The sequence below is a fragment of the Drosophila ananassae genome, unplaced genomic scaffold (assembly GCF_017639315.1).
Source record: "Drosophila ananassae strain 14024-0371.13 unplaced genomic scaffold, ASM1763931v2 tig00000108, whole genome shotgun sequence".
Classification (NCBI taxonomy): Eukaryota; Metazoa; Arthropoda; class Insecta; order Diptera; family Drosophilidae; genus Drosophila; species Drosophila ananassae.
This window is the reverse complement of record NW_025319116.1, coordinates 305,001-314,572: the sequence shown is the minus strand read 5'-3', so window position 1 is coordinate 314,572 and position 9,572 is coordinate 305,001. Positions and strand designations below refer to the sequence as shown.

Below are 9,572 nucleotides of genomic sequence, written 5' to 3'. Positions count from 1 at the left end.
TCCGAGACAGGTTCCAACTGGCTGAAGTCCGTGTGTGGTTGGGCCAGCACATTATCCGTTTCCGCTCTATCCTCCTCCGAGCACAAGCCGAAAGGTTTGAAGGCTTCTTCAAGATGAGCAGCAAATGCATCAGCTCTCTCCTGATCCGAGCGACACCACCCGCCGTCTGCTTTCCTAATCTGGGCCACCCTTTGCTTGGGACGCTTTATGTGACGCGTCAGTTGCCACAGATTGTGCTGGGGGTCCCCAGGCTCGACCTGCCGCAGATACTCTTCGAAAGCGCAAGTCCGCAACCTCTGCAGCAGCCTCTTTAGCTTTTTGGTTGCGCGATTAAAGGCTGTTTTATCGTTAGGGTACCTGGTTTGGAACCAAACCCTTCTTAGTCGTCGCTTCTCATTGAGGAGTGCAGCTACTTCAGGAGACCACAGATGCAAGTGCCTTTGCAACTTCCTGTTGTTGCATGGAGCCCTTGGGGTTGCAATTTGGGCAGCGTTGTGCATTTCCTGCGTAAGGTTTAAAACAGCCTGATCGATACCAGCACCCGTGCTAAGGTCTTGCTGAGTGCTCTCTAGGGCGTTGTCTAGCCACTCGGTGTAAGTCTCGATGTTGGTGCGAGGTCTAATCATCCTATGTTGGGTGACTTTCTTCTCAACGGGGGTATTTATATGGAGCTCCACCGCGCTATGGTCCGAGAAGAGATCTCCGTTAGGTGAGCAGACTATGGAGTCCGGATGGATACCATAGGAGATAGCGAAGTCGAGAAGGTCCGGCAGCTTTTGAGGGTCTGTAGGCCAATAGGTAGGCTCTCCAGTTGAGTGGCAGTTGTAGGCACGACGTTGGATGCATTTAAATAGCGCAGATCCTTTGGGGTTACTCACCCTTGAGCCCCACCATGGGTGTTTGGCGTTGAGGTCGCCGGCGAGAATAAATTTGTCACCCAAGTCGCCCAGAAGGAGGCCAAACTGGTCTTCGGAGACTCTCTGTTTTGGGGGAATATAGGCCGATGCGATGGTGAGCTTTCCCATTGCAGTGGAGACCGCGATTCTGGCGCACTGGACCCATTCTTCCTTGAGGGTTGCAATCTCGCTGTAATTGATGCTGTCCTTGATGATGATAGCCGCTCCTCCGTGTCCTCTTCCGCTAGGATGGTCTGCGTGTATGACATCATAGCCGTGCAATTGCAGGTATGACTTATGGGTGAAATGAGTTTCTGATATTAGCAGTATATCGATGCATTGAGTGTGGATAAAATGTTCCACCTCAAGCCTGTTTTGGACAAGTCCGTTAGCGTTCCAGAAGGCTATGTGCAGGCCTACTTGCTGCATACTTTTGAGAGGATGGCGCTGATCATTGAAGTCATTCTCTCGAACATCTTGTCCATAACTCTTTCTAGCAGGTTTTCTACCCTTGTCATGAAAGCTGCCATCTGGTCGGCCTGCGGAATCTCGGGTGCTGTCGTTTGTTGATGTTGTGGCCGGGCTCCTCCTCTGGCTATATCAGCATAGCTTCTAGCTGAGGTGTCCACAGTTGGGTATTGCTGAGGGGGTGGGTATGCTAAGCGGCGTGGTTGAGCTGGGCGTGGTTCCTTAGGAGCCATGCTGACCTTGGCTTTCTTATAAGCCGGGCATCCTTTGTACGATGCCGGATGGGCCCCGTGACAGTGCACGCATTTTGCCGCCTCTTCTCGTTTCTTCTTGCACTCGCTCGTGCTGTGGTGGTCACCACATTTGACACAGCGATGCTGCAGCTTGCAGTACCGCTGGCTGTGGCCAAAACCTTGGCATCGGTAGCACTGTGGCACGTCGTGGAATTTGCGAGGAGGTTCGACCGTGACCACAGAGTGACACACTCTCTTAACACTGAATACCTCCTTGTTGTTGCTGGATGGCTCCAGGTTAACGAAGAAGATCGATAGCGGTGTCTTAGATATGTGCCCTACAGCATTGCGCACATCTCGGACCACATGTCCTTGCCGCCGGAAGTCCTCCTTGATATCGTCAATGTCAGTGGTGTGATGCAGACCTTTTACAACAACTCGATAGGCCCTTTCCTCCTTGGGCTGGAACGTAAAGTACCTCTTCCCGGCACTATCGAGGTGGGACTTGAGGGCAGTGTACGACTCCTTGTCCGGCATCATAACCCTAATCTGGTTATCTCTGGCGGCTTTGTAAGTAAAGTCCTTCCCCTTTCCAACACTGTTCTCAATTGCAGAGATTAGTGCTGCTATGTTGGTGACGTCAGGGATAAAGATAGGCGGAGGCTTGAATGACTTGGGCGTCTTTTCGGCAAGCTTGTTCTTCCTAAATTTGTGCCCGGCACAGTCGACGTCCAACTCACTATCGCTAGAGGGGATCACGGTCGCTTCCACATCGTCGAAATCATCATCATCATCAGAAGAGAGGGGAGCGAAATAATTGTCTCCTAGCTCAGCTGCCCTCTTAAGTGCATCCAACTCGGCACGAGCTGCTGCACTGGTGCTGGGTTTTTCATCCTCTGTCTTCCTGGCTGACTTCTTGGCTGACTTCTTGGCTGACTTCCTGGCTGACTTTCTTGTAATTTCCCCAGGCTCGGCGGAGTCGCTGGAGTCACTGGCAATACTTCCGCTGGCCCTTTTTCTCGAAAGTTGAGTGGATGAGCGTGGCGATCCTTGCCAGTCCATCCTTGGGCTTGGGCGCGAATTCGAGTTTTAAAAGAGTCTCGAAATTCGCGCCAAATTACCGAATTTGTCGAAACCGATATATTTCAACCGGCTAAAAAAAAACCTTATACAATAACGTAATAAACACTTTCACTTTCACTTGTAACGTATCACTGATCAAACAAAATTTTTAATTCCAAATTTTAAAACTTTTTTTTTTTTTTTTTTTTTTTTGCCAAATAAAAATTTTTAATGTTACTCCGACGAGCTCCGGTTAACAACTGAATATTGACACAATATTATTCAGGTAAGAAAAGAATTAAATTCCATAGCCTACTTGTTTTTTATCATAGCCTACTTGTTAAAAAAATTTTACAAGTTTTTATTTTAGAAAAAATTTTCAACACTTTTTTAGAAAAAATTTTCAGCACTTTTTAGAGAAAATTTTTCAACACTTTTTTTTTTTTAGAAAAAATTTTCATCACTTTTTTGTATATTTTTGGGAGCACTTTTTCAACACGTCCAAATAGCTTGACATATAAATCAAAACTAAAAAGGTATATATGGTAGGTGGTGTCAGCCTACCTATATAATATATGAAATATATTATATTAAATATATTAAACATTATTATATCGATATGAGCTAATATTGATATAAGTCCGCTATTTATATGAAAATAAAGAAATTATATGAATATAGAAATAATATTCATCAAATATTAAATATAAAAATATTTTTATATGGATATGAAAATATTCATATATATACGACATATATGAAAATATATGAAGTATATGAGAAATTTGACGGAGGGAGAAAATGTATAGATAAATGACCGGTTTTACGTAAGCTGTGTCAAAAAGGTATATATGGTAGGTGGTGTCGGCCTACCTATATAATATACAATTATATATTATATTTGTATAAATTATATTATTAAGATAATATAGTTGAAACGTAAGTGTTATATTAATATTTCATTAATATGACAAGTTTCCAAATATTATCGTTAAACTCTGGAGCTTTTAAGTAAGCTGTGTCAAAAAGGTATATATGGTAGGTGGTGTCGGCCTACCTATATAATATATTAAATATATTATATAAAATATTAAATTGAAAATATTAAAATATTTTCATATGGAAATGAATATATATTGAAATGAATGTTTTAGTATATATAAGTCATATAAATGATAAAAGTATTCTGATGAGTATTTTTAGGTGAGAGGGAGAAGATATATAAATACCACACTTTACGAAAGCGTAGTCAAAAAGATATATATGGTAGGTGGTGTCGGCCTGCCTATATAATATTAATATTAAAATTTATATTATATGGATATATTTAAAATACCAAAATGAATGCTTTTAAGTGAGGGGGAGAAGATATATAAATACCACACTTTACGAAAGCGTAGTCAAAAAGATATATATGGTAGGTGGTGTCGGCCTGCCTATATAATATTAATATTAAAATTTATATTATATGGATATATTTAAAATACCAAAATGAATGCTTTTAAGTGAGGGGGAGAAGATATATAAATACCACACTTTACGAAAGCGTAGTCAAAAAGATATATATTTTTTTTTTTTTTTTTTTTTTTGTAAATCAATCAGAAGTTACATTTAAAATCTGTCCGCAGATATGGACAATAATTAAATTTAAGAATGGTTCCTTGACAGAAAGAATACAATATTTAACTAGGTGGAAAAATGCCACATTTTACGAAAGCTGTCTCTAATTTATTACTAATACCTCACTAGTCAGTCTCCTCCAGCCTGAGATCCAGAGGGTGAGTCCGCTTCAATCTTCTCAATGTGGTACTGTTGTCAAGCAAGTTGATGGCCTGGGGGTTGGGATGTCGATCCAGCCTATCAACATATCTTGTGGCGAATCTCCGGACCTCTTCGCTGACCCATGGGACGCCTAGTTGGGCGTGGATGGTCATATTATCATGGTAAGGGTGGGCTCCAGACAATGTCCTGAGTGCCCTGTTCTGCGCAAGCTGGATGATCTTTCTATTGCTTGGACTCGCCGTTCCCCATAACTGAATGCCGTAGGTCCAAACTGGCTTCACGATGGTTTTGTATATTAGGAGTTTAACTCTCAGCTTCAGTCTGGACCTCCGTCCAATTAGCCAGTAAAGCTGACGCAGCTTGTCTTGGAGTTGCTTTCGTTTTCGTAGCAAGTGGGTTCTCCAAGTGAGCCTCCTGTCTAGGGTCATACCCAGATATTTGGGTGTAGGGCTAGCCGGAATTAGTGTGCCACCGAGACTGACACCAGGACAGTCGCCTCTCCTCAGGGTGAACGTCGTTTGGACTGACTTGTCGTGATTAACAGCAATGTTCCATCTTCGTAGCCAAGGGTCAAGAATGCCAAGCTGTCGCTGGAGACAGGCTGAAGCCTCCTCTGGCGAGGTTGCAGAGGCCAAAAAAGCAGTGTCGTCCGCGTATGTTGCGGCCAGAAGACTCTCCTCTGCAGCAACAGGCATGTCAGCTGTGTACAAGGTATACAGGATGGGGCCAAGTACACTGCCCTGCGGGACTCCAGCTTCGATGGGCCTGTAACCGGATCTTGCTTCCCCACTTCTGACCCTGAACTTCCTGTCCGTCAAATAAGAGTTGAGGAACTCGTAGTGATTTTGTGGCAGGTTCCTCTTGAGCTTCGCTCTCAGCCCGGGGTGCCAGACCCTATCAAACGCCTGCTTGACATCCAGAAAGACAGCACAGCAATACTTTTTCTCTTCTAGGCTGTCCAGAATTTTTGCCACAATTCTGTGGCATTGTTCAGGGGTGGAGTGGGAGCGCCTGAAACCAAACTGGTGATCTGGGATTAATTCTGCCTCGTCCAAAAGAAACTGCAACCTTCGCAGGAACAATCTCTCTAGGATTTTGGAGATAATCGAGAGCAGACTAATTGGCCTGTAAGAAGCAAGGTCAGATTCTGGCTTTCCTGGCTTAGGGATTAGGATGACTTCCGCCCGTTTCCAGCTAGTGGGAAAATGCCCAATCTCAAGGCACGCATTATAAATGCTCGTGAGTCTTCGTATGCCTGAAGGTGGGAGATATTTGAGTGCGAGGGCCTCAATCCCGTCATCCCCCGGAGATTTCTTGGTGTTGAGGCCTGACACTTCCTCCATGACCTCCTCCTCCGAGACAGGTTCCAACTGGCTGAAGTCCGTGTGTGGTTGGGCCAGCACATTATCCGTTTCCGCTCTATCCTCCTCCGAGCACAAGCCGAAAGGTTTGAAGGCTTCTTCAAGATGAGCAGCAAATGCATCAGCTCTCTCCTGATCCGAGCGACACCACCCGCCGTCTGCTTTCCTAATCTGGGCCACCCTTTGCTTGGGACGCTTTATGTGACGCGTCAGTTGCCACAGATTGTGCTGGGGGTCCCCAGGCTCGACCTGCCGCAGATACTCTTCGAAAGCGCAAGTCCGCAACCTCTGCAGCAGCCTCTTTAGCTTTTTGGTTGCGCGATTAAAGGCTGTTTTATCGTTAGGGTACCTGGTTTGGAACCAAACCCTTCTTAGTCGTCGCTTCTCATTGAGGAGTGCAGCTACTTCAGGAGACCACAGATGCAAGTGCCTTTGCAACTTCCTGTTGTTGCATGGAGCCCTTGGGGTTGCAATTTGGGCAGCGTTGTGCATTTCCTGCGTAAGGTTTAAAACAGCCTGATCGATACCAGCACCCGTGCTAAGGTCTTGCTGAGTGCTCTCTAGGGCGTTGTCTAGCCACTCGGTGTAAGTCTCGATGTTGGTGCGAGGTCTAATCATCCTACGTTGGGTGACTTTCTTCTCAACGGGGGTATTTATATGGAGCTCCACCGCGCTGTGGTCCGAGAAGAGATCTCCGTTAGGTGAGCAGACTATGGAGTCCGGATGGATACCATAGGAGATAGCGAAGTCGAGAAGGTCCGGCAGCTTTTGAGGGTCTGTAGGCCAATAGGTAGGCTCGCCAGTTGAGTGGCAGTTGTAGGCACGACGTTGGATGCATTTAAATAGCGCAGATCCTTTGGGGTTACTCACCCTTGAGCCCCACCATGGGTGTTTGGCGTTGAGGTCGCCGGCAAGAATAAATTTGTCACCCAAGTCGCCCAGAAGGAGGCCAAACTGGTCTTCGGAGACTCTCTGTTTTGGGGGAATATAGGCCGATGCGATGGTGAGCTTTCCCATTGCAGTGGAGACCGCGATTCTGGCGCACTGGACCCACTCTTCCTTGAGGGTTGCAATCTCGCTGTAATTGATGCTGTCCTTGATGATGATAGCCGCTCCTCCGTGTCCTCTTCCGCTAGGATGGTCTGCGTGTATGACATCATATCCGTGCAATTGCAGGTATGACTTATGGGTGAAATGAGTTTCTGATATTAGCAGAATATCGATGCATTGAGTGTGGATAAAATGTTCCACCTCAAGCCTGTTTTGGACAAGTCCGTTAGCGTTCCAGAAGGCTATGTGCAGGCCTACTTGCTGCATACTTTTGAGAGGATGGCGCTGATCATTGAAGTCATTCTCTCGAACATCTTGTCCATGACTCTTTCTAGCAGGTTTTCTACCCTTGTCATGAAAGCTGCCATCTGGTCGGCCTGCGGAATCTCGGGTGCTGTCGTTTGTTGATGTTGTGGCCGGGCTCCTCCTCTATAATATATGAAATATATTATATTAAATATATTAAACATTATTATATCGATATGAGCTAATATTGATATAAGTCCGCTATTTATATGAAAATAAAGAAATTATATGAATATAGAAATAATATTCATCAAATATTAAATATAAAAATATTTTTATATGGATATGAAAATATTCATATATATACGGCTATATCAGCATAGCTTCTAGCTGAGGTGTCCACTGTTGGGTATTGCTGAGGGGGTGGGTATGCTAAGCGGCGTGGTTGAGCTGGGCGTGGTTCCTTAGGAGCCATGCTGACCTTGGCTTTCTTATAAGCCGGGCATCCTTTGTACGATGCCGGATGGGCCCCGTGACAGTGCACGCATTTTGCCGCTTCTTCTCGTTTCTTCTTGCACTCGCTCGTGCTGTGGTGGTCAAAAAGGTATATATGGTAGGTGGTGTCGGCCTACCTATATAATATATTAAATATATTATATAAAATATTAAATTGAAAATATTAAAATATTTTCATATGGAAATGAATATATATTGAAATGAATGTTTTAGTATATATAAGTCATATAAATGATAAAAGTATTCTGATGAGTATTTTTAGGTGAGAGGGAGAAGATATATAAATACCACATTTGACACAGCGATGCTGCAGCTTGCAGTACCGCTGGCTGTGGCCTGCCTATATAATATTAATATTAAAATTTATATTATATGGATATATTTAAAATACCAAAATGAATGCTTTTAAGTGAGGGGGAGAAGATATATAAAACCTTGGCATCGGTAGCACTGTGGCACGTCGTGTCGGCCTGCCTATATAATATTAATATTAAAATTTATATTATATGGATATATTTAAAATACCAAAATGAATGCTTTTAAGTGAGGGGGAGAAGATATATAAATACCACACTTTACGAAAGCGTAGTCAAAAAGATATATATGGTAGGTGGTGTCGGCCTGCCTGTATAATATTAATATTAAAATTTATATTATATGAATATATTTAAAATACCAAAATGAATGCTTTTAAGTGAGGGGGAGAAGATATTTAAATACCACACTTTACGAAAGCGTAGTCAAAAAGGTATATATGGTAGGTGGTGTCAGCCTACCTATATAATATACAATTTTATATTATATTTATATAAATTATATTATTAAGATAATATAGTTGAAACGTAAGTGTTATATTAATATTTCATTAATTTGACAAGTTTCCGAATATTATCGTTAAACTCTGGAGCTAGGTTAGTAAAAAGTTACTTTTTCTTTCCTAGCGTCTATATGAAGTTATATTAAATTTTATTTAATTTAATTTTCATATGTGTATATGATGATGATATTATTATATATTATTATTATATGCATACATATTAAACAAAATATATATTAAAATATTAAAACTTTTGAATATGTAAGTGCTTAGTTTTATATCATATAAAACTAAACTAATTTACAAAGAAATTAAATTTTAAATTTATTATCAAATTACAATTGTTATAATATTATTATAATATTAAACAAATATATATATGTGAATATATACAAATTGTTGTATGTGAATATAAAAAGATATTTTAGAATTAAATATATGCATAATATGTAATATATTAAATAAAGGCTAAAAACAATAGAGTAGCAATTATACCATGTAAAAAGACCACACAATGTTTTTAATAAACAAAAGAAAAACCCGGTTACACGTCCCAGCCGGGTTTAAGAAAGCCAAAATTAAAATATATATAAATATTCTATATATATTTATTTTATAAAGAACGAATATTGAATGCCATTTAATAATTGGCCAAATTCGTTATTAATATAATATATACAAATATTTGCAATATTTATTTTCTAAATATCAAAATGAAAATAATATATCAAGAAATAAACATTATTCTGGTTGATCCTGCCAGTAGTTATATGCTTGTCTCAAAGATTAAGCCATGCATGTCTAAGTACACACGCATTAAAAGTGAAACCGCAAAAGGCTCATTATATCAGTTATGGTTCCTTAGATCGTTAACAGTTACTTGGATAACTGTGGTAATTCTAGAGCTAATACATGCAATTAAAACATGAACCTTATGGGACATGTGCTTTTATTAGGCTAAAACCAAGCGATCGCAAGATCGTTATATTGGTTGAACTCTAGATAACATGCAGATCGTATGGTCTTGTACCGACGACAGATCTTTCAAATGTCTGCCCTATCAACTTTTGATGGTAGTATCTAGGACTACCATGGTTGCAACGGGTAACGGGGAATCAGGGTTCGATTCCGGAGAGGGAGC

The 9,572-nt window shown here is 41.5% G+C and overlaps 1 non-coding gene across 1 annotated transcript in view; it reads left to right on the top strand.

Moving 5' to 3' along the window:
* Positions 1-9,174: 9,174 nt before the first annotated feature.
* LOC116656313 overlaps positions 9,175-9,572 on the top strand; it is a 1,995-nt gene continuing 1,597 nt past the window's right edge. The window contains exon 1 of the ribosomal RNA XR_004311278.1: positions 9,175-9,572. This exon is cut by the window's right edge and continues 1,597 nt beyond it. This is a non-coding gene — a ribosomal RNA (small subunit ribosomal RNA).